General features: G+C 39.3%; 1 long non-coding RNA gene across 2 annotated transcripts; it reads left to right on the top strand.

The window, feature by feature from the left end:
- The first annotated feature begins 6,692 nt into the window (after positions 1-6,692).
- Positions 6,693-18,830, top strand: LOC140849388 (uncharacterized). 2 transcript variants are annotated; one of them, XR_012131133.1, is made up of 3 exons: positions 6,693-6,736; positions 15,345-15,498; positions 18,306-18,830. It is a non-coding gene; the product is annotated as an uncharacterized lncRNA (long non-coding RNA). The 2 variants fall into 2 exon arrangements; XR_012131134.1 differs by lacking the exon at positions 6,693-6,736 and adding an exon at positions 12,452-12,528.
- The last annotated feature ends 1,229 nt before the right edge of the window (positions 18,831-20,059 follow it).

Genomic DNA, 20,059 nt, shown 5'->3' with positions numbered 1-20,059 from the left:
GCAAAAAGGGACCCCACCCAACCTCTCTGGCCCAGATATGCCCTCGCTCCCCCTTGTAATTACCTATTGATATGGAAATAGACTGCTTCTCTCTACCCCTTGGAAACACCTATTGATGTGGAGCTGCACTAAGGCCAGGTGAGAGATTCTAGAAATATTGCAAATTTACCCACAGTTATTGAATATTTGAAGAAGTTAGGTGCATAATTTAAGACCTGTACTTCAGGTGTCTCATCTTTGAAATGACACATTAGAGTTTTCCTACCATTTTTTCAAAGGAAAACTCTTCAACTGAAGTGTCACATTAAAGGATAAAACAAACAGCAAAAGTGGAATTTCCTTATTGGAATGGAGGGGGAATTTACAGCCTTGCCTGCACCCCACTTTTCCTCCATAACCTTCCAGGGTGACTCTCAGGCCTCCCAGCCCTGGAAGCACATCTGAAACTAATAGACCAGATCATCTCTAAAGCTCTTTTCGACTCTTAACATCCAGATGGTGTAAAAAAAGGAAGCCCAGTACTGTGACTCACAAGGGATTGTTGCTCTTTAACAGGAGAGACAGATAAATCGTATCCAGAAAATTTGCACTTCACAAATATTGATTAATAAAGGTGATAAATTAGAAATGACATGTTTCAATGTGAGGCTACGATCAGTAAGAGGCCAACCAAGAACTGCAAAAGCTTTGTTACTCAGTGTGCAGCACCTCCCACCCCCACCCCCCAACCCAAAAATCTGCTCCACACATTGAGTCAGAGCCTGAGTTTTCACAAGATATACAGATAACTCATTTTACCTTAGTGCTTGAGAAGCACTATGCTAAAGCAATACCTCTCAACTCTGGTTGCCCATTGCAGTCACTGGAGAGTTTTAAATAAATCTTGATTCTTGCTCACTATTCCTAGATATTCTCTTCATTGGTCTGTAGGGGGACACTGATAGTTTTACACAGTTTCCAGGTGATTTAAATATGCAGCCAGGAGTGAAAATCTTAATTCTAAATAAACAGTAGAGCCCCCTACTCTGGAAAATGAAGAAAATCTCCCATGTATAACCAAATAGAAGGTGTATTTCAACCTGGCTCCCAAGGGAAGAACTATGCATTGTAACTGTTAACTGAGACCCTACTGAAATGCATTCATGTCACTTAGTGATCTGACAAGCCTCAGCGGGATATGTGCTGACATCCTGAAGCAAGATTTGAAAATGACAAAACTCATTTGACAAACTGATGGCTGAGATTTTTGGAGACAAAGATGTAACAGCATTAACTATGAAAAATGAAGAGATGGATGGCTTATTAGGATAGCTTCAAAGGATTTTGATTTTCAGATCATAAACTATGAAAACAATTCATGCATGTGCTGCTAGCCATCTCATGAAGGATGAAGAAACATGTTTTTAAGTTAAATAAGGGCTTATTTGCCCAAAACTGATTCCCTCCATGTTGCCCACTTAGAGAAGCTATTGGCCTCCAACAGAGGTCCATGAAAACCAACTACAGCCAAATCCTTATGGCAATTAATTCAAGATTACCATGGTGGTGGATCAGACAATTGGCCCACTATGCTGCACATCTAAAAATGTGAGATTTAAATCACAGACTTCTCATCACATCAGAAAAGATACTGATCTCCAACCAGTGAATGTGAAGTGGCAGAGCTGGACAGGATCCTAATGGGAAGTTATGGCAGGGCAGGGACTCTTAGCTTCTCTAATTGTGCACCTGAAGTTCCACATGATGAGAGTCTCTCTCCTGGAGTGTGATGTCTGGTGTGACTAGATCCCTGTGTGCTACTTCAGAATCCTACAGACAACACTACACCCACTCACACCTCACACTGATATTCTCTCTGTGAATTTTCCCCAAAGGTACAATTCCATTGGACTGGATATGTGTAATTTCCAATGTTTGCTCAACAAACATGTTTACAGAATTATAAAAATGATCAATAAAGATACAAAATGACATTTGAAGGAAATAGATGTAAATATCAGAACAAACCTGTAAGATGGGCACAATGGAAAGTGTGATTTTAATTTCATATATCAACTTGGCTGGACCACATTGTCCAGACATACGGTCAAACATTTTTGTGGACATTTTTGTGGGGATGTTTTTGGAAGAGATTAACATTTAAGCCACTGAACTTTGAGTAGAGCAGATTGCCCTCCCTAATGTGGGTGGGCCTCATAAATCCGTAGATCGCAGGTTTGTTATCCATAAGCAATTTTAGATAGTCAGGCTCATCCTACTGAAGTGTACCATGCCTAAGGACTGTCATTAGCTGATACCATTCATGCAAGAGGGTGTCTGTCATTACCATGTGCACAAGGAGAACTGACAAACTTAACTTCATTCTCTTCTCCCTTGACATGTCCATATTGTATGAGTCTCCTAGAGTCAGGTAGCTAAGCAGACATGAGCAGGTCCTGCTCTGTCCTGGACAAGATCCTCCCCACTCCCACCTACCCCTTATCTCCAAATGGCAGAACATACCCCCAAGCCCCTCCTGTTTATGACTCAGTCTTCTGACTCATCAGGGCCCAAAGACCATCAACTTTGGTAGGTGCTGGCACTCTAAGACCCAAAAGGTGACCCAGTTACTTCAGGATTCATTATATCTAATTGTAGTAAATTTACATTGTGGTTTTGCCTGATCCCCCTGCCAGATTCGGCTTAGGTATTGTGGGTGGGTGTCTGCTTACTGAGTAGAAGGTTATGTAAACTGAAATTGTCAATCAACATATCAGTTAAATGACATAAGATGTGGAGTGGGACTTACCACCATTTAAAAAATCAAACCTAACCCTAATAGTGGGGCTGCTTCTGGTTTCCAGACAACAGGCTCTCCATCCCTCTTGAGAAGGTACTTAGGCTTTGCTTAATAAACTCCTGCTCTCTAAAACTTTCCTATGTCTGTTTTTTGATTGAATTATTTCCTTTGAGAAGGGGAAACACAACACATTCTGCTAGTAATGCTATAGGTGCCATAACAAAGTATACAAACTATTTAAACAAGAGAATTGCTCAAAGCAACAGGAACTTACTGTCTCACACTTCTAGAGCCTGGAGGTATGAAATCAGGGTAGGCGGGGTTGGTTACTTTTGAATGCTCTGGAGAACCCATCCCATGCCTCTCCTAGCTTCTGATCATTGCTGGCAGTCCTTGGCATTCCTTGGCTTCTGACATAATAATTCCAGTAACTGCCCCATCTTTATGTAGCTTTCTCTTTTCTCAAGTCTCTGTGTCTTGCCAATGGGTTTCAGCCCTGGGCAAGCTCACTCTGGATTTCAGTGAGACTGAAAAATTACAGTGGACCATTCTTGGGGTGAAAGGGTTATACCCACCTTTACTCCCACAGTGGCAAGTCAAGCACTAGAATTCTGTCCACTCAGAGTGAGTGTGCATGCAGCAAGCCAGTCTCTGCCTCTGGACTCTCTGCCCCCACAGCAGGCTCACTCTCCATCCTCAGGGCTGCCACCGCTCCAGCCTCTGCTCTCCTGCAGCCACACAACCCAGGGCACTGGGCAGAGCTCTTTATATAGAGTCAGTAACAAGGTATTGCCCACACGTGTAGTGAGCAAGCCAACCAGGGTCAGGTGAGAATCCTGGCCACAGAACTTTCATTTTCTCTACACTCTATGTCTCCCCTTATAAGGACACCATTGACTGGTTTTATGGCTCACTCAAATTCAGTATGACCTCATCTTAACTTACACCTAGATACATCTGCAAAGACCTGATTTTCAAATAGGGACACAGTCACAAGTTCCAGGTGAGCATGAATTTTGAGGCAACACTCTTCAACCCAGTATACCTGGTAATGGGAGAGAATGGAATGCAGACCTTCCTCTTTACCATTTAACTCCCAGCTAATACTTTGACCCGTGTAAATATCTCTGTCACATGTTTCTCAGGTGTATTTCATTACTTGTGTGACAATGTTAGGTAGAAATGTTATGGGTTGAGTTTGTTCCTCTGGGTTTTTATCCCCACTGCAGCAAAGAATTGAAAAGCAGAGACACAATAGTGAAGCAGAGTGTAAGTTTTATTTGAATACGCACTAAGGGAGAAGCCTGCCAGAATCAAGGCAGACTAAGGCCCTGAACTTTTAGAAGAGGGTCTATTTATCACCACCTAGCTGGGAGGCACTTCTTTTGATCGACAGGGTGAGATCATTTGATTGACAGCTATAGTTAAACACCTGTTCCTCTTGGTGTGCCTGTCTTTTCCCAAAATTCACACACAAAAGCCCATGCGTTTGGGGGAGGAAAACCACAATTTTGTTTTAATTAGATTGTGAGGTGGTATGGTTTGGGCAGTTCTTAGTTTTCATTGGGTTGTGCCTGCATCAGAACCTGGTTGGGAGGCAATTGGGACCCGTTTGGCCCGGTCCCGATAGGCAAAGAAGTCATCTCCCTGCAAAGCCTTTGTTGTCTTCACATGGGACCCCTACCTGGGCAGAGTTTGGGCAGTTTGTTCTCTTGAGAACCTTATCTTCCCCTTCCCCAGCTGCTGAGGTCTAACAGAAAAGTAGCCAAACTGGTTATCTAGAACTATCTAGCCAAACTAGAACTGTCAATTCTTATGAGGGTTGTTGGAGTGGGGTGGGTGCTCAACGTACCAACCTTTAACTGCCTGGCTGGTTCCTCTAGCAACCAGCCCCTTCTATTACCTGAGGGTTTTCCAAAAGTCGTTTCAGTAACAAAAATCACCTTAATTGCTCTTAACAGAAAATTTCAAGGGTTTTAGGAATTCTGTTCCAGAAATAGGGTCAAAGACCAAATGTGTATTTCTTCCTATAAATCATAATAACACACACTCCTAGCTATTGGCCTTTAAAGACATCAGATTCCATAGTGCCCAGAATAGCCAGTAGTCCATCCTGGGTGAGGGCACAGCCCTGTTAAAATCATTTTTTTTTAGTTCATTCATTTACAGCGTTGATTATCAAAATACGCCACTGAGCTGCTCTGTGTGACTGGATCCGACAGAGCCTAACTCAGCCAGCTCTGGAGGAGGGATGTGTGCGTGAGGGAGCAGCAGTGGCGGAGGGGCAGCGGCAGGCCTGGAGCGCACACCTGCCGCGTGTCCGGGGGTGGGAAGAGAGAGTCCTGTGTTACATTCACTGTCTCCACATCCCATTTCCCAAATACCCAAGGGCTTGTCAAAACACCGTCTTGGGACTTGGGATTCCCTGTGATTTAATGAGAAGTTTGAAAGCCTTCTCAAAAGGCCAGGGGATTGGGGGCTGCAGCGACCTGTTCTGGTTCTTGACTACATTTGTCCAGGTTACTGAGACAGAATCTTTAGATAAAGCCTTACAATCTTATCTGGAGAAAAACATTTTCAGAGATTTCTCCTGCACTAGCCATTAGTCATAGAGCTGTTAGTAATAAACACAAAATTTTTGCAAAACTGTATGTATTAATGTACAGTGATAATGTTAACTAAAAATGTAGTACTATTTATACCAATAGATAGGTAAATTACTTACTGTCAACTGAAAAAAAGACACAGTTTTAGGTAGCAACCCAAATTGTGCTTCCAACTGCTGAGAAAGCTTAGGGTTTTTAAAGGTAAATAGCAGAAAGTTTATTCATTTACAAATTAAATTGTCATAAATGTTTCATGATTGCAGCTGGCAGAAAAGTTTGTACATTACTCGGTTTCTGATTGGTTGCTATGGTGGAGTCAGGCAAGAGTCCATATAAGTCTGTAACAGATGGTGATCTCAGGAATGTGGTTTGGCAGCAAGCTATATCCATCATTCTTCCGAGATAGGAAACTGCTGACATGCACAGACCTCTTTTCCTTAATGATCTCTCAGCTCCATTTGTTTCTCTTAGCCATGCTGACTCCATTTTGATTTTAGTTTGCCCCGTTTCACACAACAATAGTCAAATAAAGACAATAGTATTATCTCTGATCTGAGGTGCTGTCTTGGAAATTCCTGACTTCATTCCTCCCTGTGGTCACACACTATCCACTTACAAACACCCCCTCCACTGGCTATTATCTCTCATTTCCAGTTACAACATGTCCTGACACACATCCTTCCCTCCACTGTCAACCTTTTTCAGTACTGTTTAACCATAGAATCAGCTATAGTATCACTCTTACTAATGCTTTTCCTTGGCCCTACTGAAAGCAGTTGCAGGGCATAGATTTATAGAAGATTTTAGCCATTAATGCCTATAGTTCCTAACTGCAAATATTCTGACTTCCGTACCACTGTCTGCAAAGTTTTTCTCTGTAATTGGTCCATGTTCTGCATTTTCTTTTCTTTTTTTCTCTTTCTCTCCCTTTCTCTCCCTATTTTTATGTTCCTCTAGCAGATGAGTTTAAATGGTTTGTTTTTGCTTATGAAGGAGACCAGTTTTATATTGAAGGATATCTCAAGGGTTTCAGGATTCTCCTACTATGTTCTCCAGTCATTAAAAAGTAAACAGTGAAACTTAACCTAACCAAGGGATGTATAATCATTCAAAATGTAGGTAATCTGCTGGTAGTCACAGAAGTTAGAGAACAATGCTAAACTGATACTTTTGTTGTCAGGAATTCCCATGCAGACAGTTTTCCCTGTGTGGTAGGTGACACCTCACCCAGGAAGAGGGTTTTTGACTCTGATTGAGAAAGAATTCAAGAGCAGGTTGAGCAGGTATGAGCAGAGTAGTTGAATAAAGTGAAAGTACACCCTCAAAGAAGGAGTGCGGGCACGCTCCAGAGGTGAGTAGCGTAGCATGATGAGGTCTGGATTAGGTGGTTTTAGAGCTGGAGTTGAAGCAGAGGGTGGAATATTTATGAGGATAAGTGAAGTTTTCTTAGAATAGAGAGGGGATTTCTGGGAAATAGGGTGACACCTTCTTTTTGTCCTGATAAGGTCAGCTTTGGAATTGTTGAGGTTCTAAGGGGTGTGTGATTTTTAGTATTCTAGAGAGCATATAATGATCTTTGCGGTAATTGTAGGTCACCTCTGTTCCCTATCCCGAATCTAGTTGGTTTAAACAGGTTAGAAACTGCATTCTGTTTTGTCATAAATTATTGCCCTAGAATCCAGCTGGTTTATTTTTGCTTAATCTGTTCTGCCAGCTGGCCACACAAATTGGCCTTAAGTTTCTCTTGCCTTAACCAGGGCCTGGCTCTTTTCCTGAACTATACACCCTATGACACTTTAACTTTTTTTGTTTTTAAATTGAAGTGTAGTTCATGGGGAGGGCTCTACAACACAGAGAAGACAAGTAGTGATTCTACAGCATCTTACTAGGTTGATGGACAGTGACTATAACGGGCTTTGTTGGGGGGACTTGGTGAAGGGGTGAGCCTAGTAAACATAATGTTCTTCATGTAATTGTAGATTAATGATAACAAAATAAAAAAAATTGAAGTGTAATTGACATATAATATTATATTAGTTTCAGGTGTATTCATAGTGATTCAACATTTATATACACTTCTAAATGCTCACCACAATAAGTATAGTTACCCTCTGTCACCATATGCAGTTATTACAATATTATTGGCTATATACCAATTCTGGATACTTTGGCTTGTTACAATCCTTTGCCTCAAAACCTCACTAGACAATTTGCAATAGTGCTCAACTGAAGTTAAATACTTGTGACATCTGTTGTCAGTTGTGGGCCACAGAGCATTACAATCTAGGAGTCAGCCCATTTTGCAAGTAAAATAGCCAAAAAACACCAACCAGATAATATTTGGGATTAGTATAGAATAATAAACAGTGAAGACAGTGAAAACCAGCTTCTGCTGAGTGAGCAAAACCTCTGACTGAGCAATTAACTAAATGCATAATTCTCCAGGTCCTCTGATTTGGTCCCTAGAATCTGAAGAGGATTTTGAACACTGAAATTGACTACAGCCTCTCCCCCAGCTTTAGCAAGTCTAAGTTTTTAAAAATGTTGTTTCAATCAACTCCTACTTGATTACTTACTATTGAAAACATGTATGCAATGGGTTGCATATACTTGGCTATATACGGAGGTGAGATTTCTTTCTGTCTTTGCAGTCTCTTCAATGAATTACCTATAATCCACATCACATTCTGTTTTAATGCTTATTCAATAATAAAATTGTTTTCTTTCTCTTCTACCATTTTGGAGACGTTTTCTGGTTTTACAGAGATTTAACTTTTAACTCTATTTCCCCAGTACAGGCAGGCCACTCCTACTGCTTCAGAAGGAATATTTAGTTTCTGGGTTGGGGAGGAAGTCTATATGTTGAGAGTAAGTAGGCCAATCCCCCAACTTCAGCAAATGTAGGAGGTCAGTTGTCATTCTGTCTGGAGATATCTGCTCATAAAAGTTCTCAGCCACTTGAAGATCAATCATTGGATGTAATTCCTTCCCTCCAGCAGTATCTATTATGACAGTGTGCCAATAGTGATTTGCCCGCCTTCTGTTAGTATTCTGTGTAAAGTGGCCTAGTCCTAACAGAACACCCTTGGGATTCTGTAGTCATCTAGCCATGGCCTCCTCCTACCTGTTCAGATTTTGATCAATCAATTTAATTCTTTTGTAAGTGAACATAACATCTTTCCAGGCATCCATAAAAGCATTAAAAGGCTTGCCAATAACAGGGAAAAAATGGAATTACTGATTTTTTTCTCCAATTGCCACATCTTTTAGAGGACTAGCTTTAAAAAGGGTTATTGTCTTGCTAATGCCAGGGTTCTTGTTTGCAGAGTCGAAGAATGAACTTAGCAAACACCCAAGGTAGGAGAGCCAGGTAGAGGCCTTTACTTAGAAATAAAGTGAGAGGACAGAGCTCCTGGCTCAGGCCAGGAGGAGAAAAGAGACCCCCGGGGGGTGCACTGTCAAGGGGATTTATAGGCAGTTGAGGATTTTGGGGAACTGATAAAGGGCTTAGAGTGTGGACTTGAGTGGTCCGAAAGTAGTCTTAAGATGTTTGTCCTTGATGAGACATTAAGTCCCTTTTAGCATGCTAAAATGAATTTTACACATGATTATAAATGCTTAGCATAATAAAAACATGGGCTACTTTCCTTTAACTGGGGAGTGTCAACTGATCTCACTGAAGAATGACTCTAGAGCTTAATGTTTAAACACAGAGTTTTGGTAGGGGGTTTCCTTGCATGTATTTACATTGCTCTGACTGTAAATATCCTGCCTTGCTGTTTCTGGAGGCCCTCATCCTTTTCTGTCTAAGCCCATGGTCCCTGTCTCATTGCCAATGGATTGTAGCCCCAGACAAGTTCACTATGGATTCAATGAGATGAAAGAAATGACAGTGGAACATTGTTGGGGTGAAAGGACTTATACCCAACTTTATTCCCACAGTGACAGGTCAATCACTAGAATCTCATACACTCAGAGAGAGTCTGCATGCAGCAAGCTGGTCTCTGCCTCTGAGCCTCTCTAACCCCCAAAAGCTGTCTCAGTTTCTGTCTTTGGTGCTGCCACCACTCCAGTCTTATCTCTGGTCTTCTGCAGCCCTGCAGCCATGTGGCCATGCCACCGTGTTCCCCAGAGCACAGGGTGGAGCTCTTTATATAGACTCAATAACAATGTATTGCCCACACGTATGTAGTGAGCTAGCTGACCAGGGCCAGGTGAGAATCCTGGCCATAGGAACCTTCACTTTATCCACAGTTATTAACAAAATTTTCACTAATTTCCTTTCTTCCTGTCACTCTTTTTTTTTTTACTACTTAAAAGGCATTTCACCTTGACTCTATTTCCTCCAAATCCCATTGGTAAAATTCCAACTGTGCCCCCATAATCTGCCCCAAGGCTTTTCCTACTTCATTCCAAAGATAGGTAGGCAGCCATCCTGGCTTTAAGTCCTCAACTTATATCCTGTAGCTTCGGGTGGAGGGAGTGCCCAACTCTGGGCAAGTTAACTTTGGATTCAGTGGGGCTGAAGAATAACAACAGAACACCAAGTGGGTGAAAGGGTTTGCCTCTTCCAGGCTCTGCCTCTTCCACTCCAGGCTCTGCCTCCTCTCCAGGCTCTGTTTGAACAGTAGATGGAGCTCTTTACATAGCAATACAGGCATCAAATAGATTAGGATCAGGTGGGGATCCTGGCCATAGGAACTTCTGTTTTCTCTGTAATCTTGTCTTAGCTTGAGCTGCTATGACAAAATACCATAGACTGGGTAGCTTAACCAACAAGTATTTACTTCTCACAGTTTTAGAAGCTGAGCAGTCCAAGGTCAAGGTGTTGGAAAATTCAAAATTCTTAATGGGGGCCCTCTTCCTGGCTTGCATACTTTCTCACTGTGTGCTCACATAATGAAGAGAGAGTTCTAGTCCCTTCATTTTCTTACAAGGTTACTAATTCCGTCATGGGGGCTCCACCCTCATGACTTATCTAAACCTAATTATCTTCCAAGGGTCTCACCTCCTAATACTCAGACTAAGGGTTCGGGCTTTAAAATAAGAAGGGAGTAGGGGTGCAGATATTCAGCCCATAACACATCCCACCCTTTTTTCTTATCAAAACTTGTGTTAGGCTTTGTGATTTGTTTGTCTAAAAGACAATCCTGTCATAGTAACAAAATGATAACTGAAAGAACTGGATTGTTTCATTAGATATCCAAAAATCAGAATTCTTGCTCAGAATTATTAATTACTAAATACTATTATTTCAAGGGCATAGTAATTAAAACGCTGTAGAGCAGGGAGAAATTCAGGATCTCCGTTGCAGCTCCCCAGGTCCTTTCTTGCTACTCCAACTCAAGATTAGCATACCAAGTCTGTAAGAGATGTTTGGAGTCCTATCACTTACACAAAGGAGACATTTAGGTGGTACAACCTCTCCATTTATACTCAGGCATTTATATAGCTCAGATGACATTTTCCAGGAAGCCAAACCCTGTAAATCTGTAGGTCCTGGGTTTGTTTATATAAGCAATCCTAAAAGGACAGGTACTTCTTGCTAGAATTTCATGGAAAGATTCTCCTGCTGGCAAATAAGTTCAGATGATTTGCCTAGATAGCTGCCATTAATGTTTATAGGGATATTTGATCAGGCCACTTTCTTCTTTCCTTGGAGTGTTTTCTCCAGGTGTAGGAGAAAACAGACTATAAACTCACCTATTTCCTTCTTTTCCCTCTAAATCTGTGATTCTAAAAGCTTGCATTAGAATGGACCTCTATGTTAATCTAAATCAATTACTTGAAGTAATCCAGTAATGCTTGCAAATACGGCAGTTTTATTTGTATCACTAAAAATATGTAGATATATCTACAAGATAGTGAACTCAAATTCTGTGATATTGCAGGTAGATGGCGAGTCAAGCAAACCATTGGAGAAGGCAGTGATTAGGGCAGAGTCTGGGTGGTGTGGTGGAGAGGGCAGGACCAAGTGAGGAATCCCGCATCCCAGTTCCATGCCTCACACTAGTCCTCGGATTAGTTAGAATGTCTCTCTCTACTGCATTGTCCTACTTTATTAAATAAAAGGAATGGATTGATGATCATCAGGGTTTTTTTCCTGTGAGTTTTTAACATTTTTATTATTGATATATAGCTGTGATGATAAATATAAGTGATCATCATATTTATCTAAGAAAGTTTTTGTTGAGATATGTGTGTCCCACACTCCACCACAGGTCCATTAAATCAGAATCTTAAGCACTAAGTCTATATACTTAAAAATATGTCCAGATAAGTCAAATGATCAGCCAAGCTTAAAAACTATCTATAGAAGTTAGTATAGAAGACATGTGTATCAAAAACGTGCATGACAAAACCAAGAAAGTGGTATAAATAATTCATGGCATATTGAATGAGTGTGCTTTGTTATTCAAATGAGCAAAGAATAACTGAGAAACTCCACAGAATGAAAGAGTAGTTGATGTTAAAAACATAAACTAGGTGAATACAGGATGGTTGAACCAGGTTTTCTTCAGTATGTACTATTTATATGAAATAACTTGAGGATGCATAGTGACTAAATCAAGGATAATGATAGATTCACTTACACTTTGCATAGGGACTGTAAGTTAAGCAAGACACAGAACACACCTCAGAACATCCAAAAGGGAGCACGGAGAACAGTGAAGTGATATTAAATGAAAAACATTTTGGGATCTTAAGATAAGTTAATTTGAAAAGGGAAGAGCAAGGTGATTTATAAAAATTTTCCTTACATTGTTTCTCCCAAAGGGAAAAAGAAAGAATCAGGCAGCAAGTTAATGGAGGAAGATTTCACTCAGAAACAAAGGAAAATTTTTCAAGTAATTAAAGCTCAGACAGAAATTTTTCTGGCTTGTGAGGAAAATTTGAAAAGATGGCATCTAAAGCCCTTTTTCTGAGTCTATATTGCATTTTAATACAGAAAAACAATGTAAGCAAACAATAGTCAATCCCCATAGGCTAAGAAAACCTATTTTGTTTAGTCAAAAACTTATTTGAAACTCTACCTAATTTTACAGGAAATGTATATATATATATGGTTATTAATAGCACTGAAGGTCAGAGCACCATAGTGAATAACATTGAACAGGAAAGAAAAAAAACATCAAATGTCAGGTAGGATTTTATGTTTTTTTATAATTTATGATTAGCTATTCAGGATACTTAATAAAAATATCTTTCTTCCTCTGAAAATCATTATTAATATAAAAATAAGGCATCCATGACAGATAAACAACTCCACGGAAATTTGCAGTTTTGTGGCACCAATTTAATTTCTTTTGACAGTATAATGTTTATAGAGAAATATCCTTATTCACCACAGTAAATTTTACTAATCTTACTTTCATAAGTGATTATTCTCTGGGATTCTTAACTTGCAAAATTTGGCTATGTCTTTATTTCTGCACTCTTTATTTCAGCACACTGTCTTGGAGAAAAAGTACATGAAATATTTTAATCATATCTGAGAATAGTTCACTGTAAAAGCTCACACAGGCTTCTAAAGTTCCTTTCTCTGTGTGTTCATCATTTAGTATGCTGAGTCTCTTTCACAAGCCTAACATTCCAGAACTATGTACTCCTAAAATTGTAACTTCTCATTTAGGCACAGAAAACATATGGATGGTATACAACCATGCACTTGCTACAGAGTGATACGTCATAATTAAACACAAGCAATCTAGTAAATTGTTTGCAATGATCACTAGAGTGTGTGAACTCTATTTAAGCCTCATAATATTTTATAGACCTTACCCACTTCCCATTTTTTTCCCAATTCTATTCTATGAATAGGAATTGTTAAGGACATATTGTGGTATCTCATGGAAAACTTAGTGTAGAGAAGACAGAAACAAGAAAACTGTGATATTTTAGCTTAGTTCTTAGAGAAATCGCTGGCTCAGAGAGGAGCTGGAAACCATCCTGCCCAGACCCTGAGAACATCTGCGGGGCTCAAGTCCCACCAACAGTGAGATGGAAATTCCTGCACCTGCGTCCTGCCCAGATGCTTGGGAACATCAGCTTGGCTAAAGACTGATTACTGTAAAGCCCCAAAACTTTTCCCTTTTGGAATTGTAGTCTCTCCTACTCAGCCCTTCACTACCTCTACAGTGAAGTCTTATATTAAATCTTGCTGTCTCCAGTCTGGACTCCTGTATTTCCTCAGTTTTCTTGACCTAACACATAAAGAATCTCTTGAAGTGTCCATCCTATTCACACTCATATTTTTTTAAAGTCTTACTATAGGTGCAGCCACTAACATTCATGTTTGTACCACAGAAAACTGTATTTCCAAATTAATTCAGCAGGCCAGGGTGCTACACCTGAATCAAGATGGAAATTGAGGGGAGAAGATAAGAATATGAGGAATACGAAGTAGCCATCATCCCTTTGTCTTGGGGGTCAGTGTAGTGGAGAAAATAAAAGAAAACAGAGAGAGAGAGAGAAAGAAAGAAAGCTGGTGTACACAGGAAAGAGACAGAGCAGATGTCCAGTGAGCAGCAAAACGGGAACAGAAAGAGATTCTGGCTCTGACTTTTTGTCATTTGAAGACTCTTCCTGAAGGCCTTCTGTGTTCCTGCCCTAAGATTTCCAAGAGACGCCCAAGTGTCCTTATAAAAAGGCATCCTCTCTTGCTTAACCTAGTTTAATTATTTCTTATTACTAGTATTTAAAGAATCCCAAAACAACAGTTATTTATATATCTGTATAGGTCTGTGGTATGAGCTTTATATGTATTAATTCATTTAGTCTCCAACCAAAACAGTAATATGGATACTATCATCATTCTACAGAGAATTAAGTATGTGAATATACATAAAGTACTGAGAGTAGGCCCAGCCATGTACTAAACCCTAAGCCTTGTTAGACTGAGTCCCTTCAGTACACATCATAGTCTGATTTCTTAGTTTCTGATACAATACCTAGCACATAAGAGGCATTCACTAAAGGTTTCCTGATTGAATAAATAAGGCTAAAAAAATGTGCAATGGTATGCTATAATCAATTTTAGTAGATGATTGGAATAAAACAATTCTTTTAGCTTGACATTTAGCAAAATATCCAATATTAACCTTCAAAGTTTACCCCTGAAAATTATTTTTATACTTAGTTTCGACTTCCATTGCAAACAGTTCTTTCTTGAAACACTTTGTACTGGTGGTAGTTACATGAAATCTGATTAGCACCTAGAAATTAGACTTCCTAATAATTATGGAAATGTGTAGCATATATATTACAGCGTTTCAATTTAGATACTATATGTGAAATCATATAAATTTTTTTCATATATATAATGTGATTAATGATATGTATGATTAACCTATAATATAAAACATGTAAATAGCATGTGTGCTGTTATAACTTGAAAGAAAATATTCATAGAGTTGAGTTTATAACATTTGTGTAGGATTTATTACTAAATTAATGGACTGTTACATATTATTCCCCTAGAAGGAATTTAAATAATATTTAATTATTAAGTATGAGCAGAATAAGGCCCTAGAATTTTTGTGTTTTAACTGAGTTAACTCTATTAGTCAACCTGGGAGTCAAACCAAAGTCTTTGGATTTAAAATCCATGATCCTCCCAATGATTCTGAAACATTTGCATTTTCAAAGATAACTGGTTTACTAACTAGAGCAGTAATATACCAGATAATCATATTAGAGAAAGAAATCTAAGGAGGGAGTAAAACTAGTATTTATTGGGCACCTATATACTAGGTGTTGTGACAAGTGATTCTACATGTGTGTCTCCATCTAATCCTCAAAACAAGCGCGTCATGGAGCATCACGGAGCATCAGGGAGCATGCTACACGCGGTGCAGCGCTACGTGGTTCCGTAAATAGAACTGAGTCACAGAAAGAGTCCTGCAGAAATTATTTTCAACCACGATTTGATTGGTGTTGCCTGTTTACTGTCATTACAGGTTTATCGTGACCAGTTTATAAATCGAGGAGCCTTAGGACACAGAGTTGGGAGCAAAGCCTAGGTTTCTGAGTTCGGGTTTGGTCCACGACAAACGTGATACAACTGAAAATAACTCAGCCTTCCACACACTCCGCGGATGGTGGACACTTCAGGTGCGTGGAGACGCACGCTCCTCACCCCTCCCAAGGAGCTACAAGTAAACACTCACTCCTCCATGCTCCGCTGTAGTAGCTCCATGCCATTCTCCTGAGCATGCGGCCCTAGATTGAACAGTTTAGGAATCTGATTGCACGGAAACAGAATGATGTGCTACTTCCGTTTGAAGAAAAGCAATTTTCTTTCCACTGAGAGTATTTTTTAGAGATTAATGTATTTATGGCATTTTCATTAAACTAACATTGCCCTTTGACTTCAGGTTGACATTTGGCATTGTGGAAACATCTTTAATAGAGCATTATAAATATTCCAGACTCAAAGGACATAGGGCGAGCAGTCAGGAACCCTTCCTAGTGTTTTTTCCCACCAAACAATGTTTCTTTCCTTCTTTCATTCACACTATTTAAAACAGGGTAAACTTGCAATTTGGCAAACTGATCCAGTCTTGTCTCTGATTCCTCATCTATAATTTGTGTTGTTAATCAGGCATAGAAAGAGATTTGATGAAGATAATATGGACTTAAATGATTAACCTACCTTTGCTATTCAGCTTCAGTTTCCTTAAAATATATAGTTTAAACTATGCTGTTCAAAGGTAGAAATGTAAATCGCCTCACCCCCAATCACAAAATCAGAACCTCTGGGTGGTTGCCCAGTATTCTGTGTTTTGACAGCTCTCCAGTAATTCTTATGAATGCCCAAAGTTTGAGAAGCATATATTTGAAACATCCTCATGAAAATGTTTGCTGGCGTTACTGGACAAGGTGACTCACAGCTGGAAGTCCGTAGGGTGCAGACCAAAAAACAATGGCAGGGCCCAGGTGAAGATGCAACAGCTACCTGTAGGCCTCTGAAGAGGATTGACAGTGATTTGTGGAGCCCTCCACCCCTCCGTGCTCAATCTCTCTGGGCTCCTATTTCTTCACCTAAAACCTGGTTTACTCTGAACTGGAGAGGTGAGCTCATCAGGTCAGCAAAGGATATTCAGAGAGAATTCCAGGTGCCCTCTGCTGTTTCAGTCAGCTTGGGTTAAAAGTGCCATCTCATCTCCCAATTTCCTTCTCGACATTCTGTTCAACATAGAGAGAGGACTTAGTGATTTTGTTCACTGATTCATAGATGCTGTTTTGTCAATTAAAACTGACTCTGAAAAGTGATGTCATACTCAGAACTATCTAAGTGGAAACAGTGTGAGGACCTGATCGTGTATCTCCCAACTTCCACTTTTTCTTCCCTGTTTGGCACTGTGTCTCTCCACTAGCAGACACATTTAACTGGTGGTATGAAAAAAAGTAAAGCAAAATGGCAAGTTATATTCTGTGGGGAATGGAGACATCAGAGATATAAAATAATTTCTGCCAAACCTTGGAGTAAATGGGATGTGATTGCAGATAGCAACTGGTCTTCATGAACTTTGGGTTTTTCAAGGGTACAAATCTCTCCTTAACCTAATTTTTATTTATTTTATTTATTTTTAATTTTTTTATTAAGGTATCATTGATATACAATCTAATGCTCAGGTTTCACATGAGCAACATTGTATTCTTCTTAACCTAATTTTTACATGACTATATAGATTGATGATAAGTAAATAGATAGATAAATGGATAATAGATATTAGGAATATATAGGAAAATCATGTTATATAATTCAAAATGAAAGCTTTTGGTGAATAGGGGGCCATGGGAAAAAGGTGTGAGTAGCTGCAATCAAAATGAACCTCAGAAATCATCAGCAACCTCTCCACCTTTCTGCCTTAGTGCTTTCTCTAGCAGAGACAGAAGGAAGCAAATGCAGAGAAATTAGAACCTTGTGTGGATTGCATTCACCTTCTATTGAACTCAAATGGAAGATAAAAGGTGCTGGAACATTAAAATTGTATTTCTCAAAGGGCCTTTATTTTATATCATTATGATCTTTTTAGCTCCAAACAAGAAAGACAAGATTATTGATGATTACCTGCACACTTTTAAGACAATCAAGCTTTGGTTATTATGAAAATAATGCCTAAATTAGCCTCCATTTTACAGGGGAAAATTTTCTCAAAGTTACACAAATAATATGTGTGATCAAGTCAGGTCTAGGAATCATGTCCCTCATAATAAAATTTAATGCTGTTCTTACCATAAGTCGCTGTCTTTGCTGAACTGAGAGTAAAACAAAGACAAATCAGAGTATATATAGGATGTTACAAAAACCCACATAATTTGGGTGAAGTAGCTCTTAATTATTTCTTCAATGACATTCTTTAACTTCTATGTTAACAGCTTATTCTTTGCCAGAAACTCTTCTAATTGTTTTGATATTAATTAACTCTTTAAAGAAATGCTTACTTAAAATACCAGATAATCAGGTAAAGGAAGCCAGAGAAGAGAATAAACATGTCTATGAGGTAAACACTATGATACCCCAATTTCACATGTGAGGAAACTGGAGCCCAGAATGTTAAGTTGTCCATGGCTACATACACAGTAAGTGTGGTTCTGTGAGATGAACCCAGAATCTCCAAATAACCATTATATTACACAGATTGCCCAGTGATTTTTTGATCATTCACTGTCTCCAGCTTGACATCCTTGCTTCAAACAGGCATCACAAACAATTTCACTATCTAATAATCATATTCTGTGTCAATCCTCCTTTTAATATATTTTATTATTTTAAAGTTTAAAGAGGCACAAACTAAAGTCACCTATAATTCCACCAATAACTCCAAAACTAGGACTGTTAATATTTCATTTGGGATTATTTCTCTATCTTTTCTCATACTTTCTTTTATAAATATGAACTATTTTTTCCATAGCTTCAGTATCTATGAGTGGAAATGAAGTCCTGCCTTCCACAAGATTGCAGTCCCAAGTACTTCTGACATCCCTGTGGGGATCTGGCAAATGCTACCAGACAAACTAAATGTCCACTATTGTGTGCTGACAACACTGTTCTTCCACTGGGTCTGCTGCCCTGCAAACACCATGACTGACTGCAAGTGGATACACTTCTTCCCGTTGGCCACTCTGGTCTCCATTGACCACCACTGTCACCTGCTGTGTGCCATCAAAGGTATTTTGGATCTCTCAAATTGCCAAAAGTGCACGGCCAACAAGCTAAGGAAAGTGGGAGGCCCTTCCTTGGCTGATGAACGGGTGAGCGAAGGAAGCCCTGAGAGGTCTGCATGGTCTGCTTTGGTTTGCCAATATTTCTCTCTATCAGTTGTTTTAGTTTCTACTCCAGCCTCCTACACAGCATGGCTCTGCAGGGGGTTAGCTGCCGTGCTAATCACAGGTTCTGGTTTCTCACTCCTAGAAGGGTCTTGAGTAGTCTGCACACAGATTTCTTCTTGGCCTAGCTGATCCGTGTGTCAGGGCAATCAAACTTGAGTCATCTCCCAAGAGGTCCCTTAGTCCCCCAACAAGTCAATTTTTTGTTGTCTCTTCCTCCTAACTTGGATAGTATGCTCATCTGCACTCTGTCCTTAGACACATGCTCTTCTTGGCAGCAAGTATTCTTATTTTTTTTGCATTTTCTATGTTGCTAGATGAGAAACGATATAACAGCCATTTTTATTATTAGTGAGATGGATCACTTACTATGTTTATTAGCCATTTTTATTTGCACAATAATCTATGTGTGTTAGGCACATCTTTTAAGATACTACAGCTCTACTGAATCAGTTCATAAGAACTTTTCACATATTAGGAATAAGATTTATTATTTTAGTGCTTTAATTTATCCATTAATTTTTATATCAGTAGTTTCCCACTCATTTTTAATATTAGTTTACTCATCTCTTAGCTGAATGATATCTTGTACTTTTTTTAAATAGAAGCTTACATAAATGGTTGTTTCAGGAAACCTGGGAAAATTCTATTTGCAAGCTGATAGGGCCTGGATATTTACCAAGACGTCATTGTTCCTTCATCTGAGTAAGGATGGAATTAATGGGTCTACACTGTTGAATCTATAACAAGGGCACCACCAGGCCCTGAACAAGCTCCCAGAAGAAAGTTAACAAATGCTACAGAACAGCATTTGAAAGACAGGTGACATAATAGGAGAATAATCATTTCTAAAATTCATCATTTTTTTACCAGGTCCAGAAAAATTATGCATCTTAGTATTTTGTGACATGTCTACTAAACAATAGAAAGGGCCTGGCTCTTAGTCCCCCTACTTAAAAAAAACAAAAGTATAATTAGAAATAATCACTGTCAGTCATTTGGATTATAAATTGGGGTTATTAGGATAATTTCCCCATTGGAAGCAGTTGCCAGACATTGTCCGCAAATCTTGAGGTAAAAGTGGTGACTCTCTGTTTCCAAGAAGAAAGGGTCCCAACTGTACAGGCATTTAAACAAAGCAGGAATAGGACTAGCGGAGGCCTGGGCAACCAGCCCTGACAGTCACACACATGGTGGTCACCAAGATATTTCCACTATCTTTGGTGGAAATCATTCTTTTTTGCTAATCTGTCTTATTTGGTATTCTGAATATAATCCTCATAGTATTAAAAAGAACCAAGTGATATCATGGTGAGCATTTAGTAATGTATATAATTGT

The sequence above is a fragment of the Manis javanica genome, chromosome 5 (assembly GCF_040802235.1).
Source record: "Manis javanica isolate MJ-LG chromosome 5, MJ_LKY, whole genome shotgun sequence".
NCBI classification, from domain to species: domain Eukaryota; kingdom Metazoa; phylum Chordata; class Mammalia; order Pholidota; family Manidae; genus Manis; species Manis javanica.
This window is presented reverse-complemented; position numbering and strand designations above follow the sequence as displayed.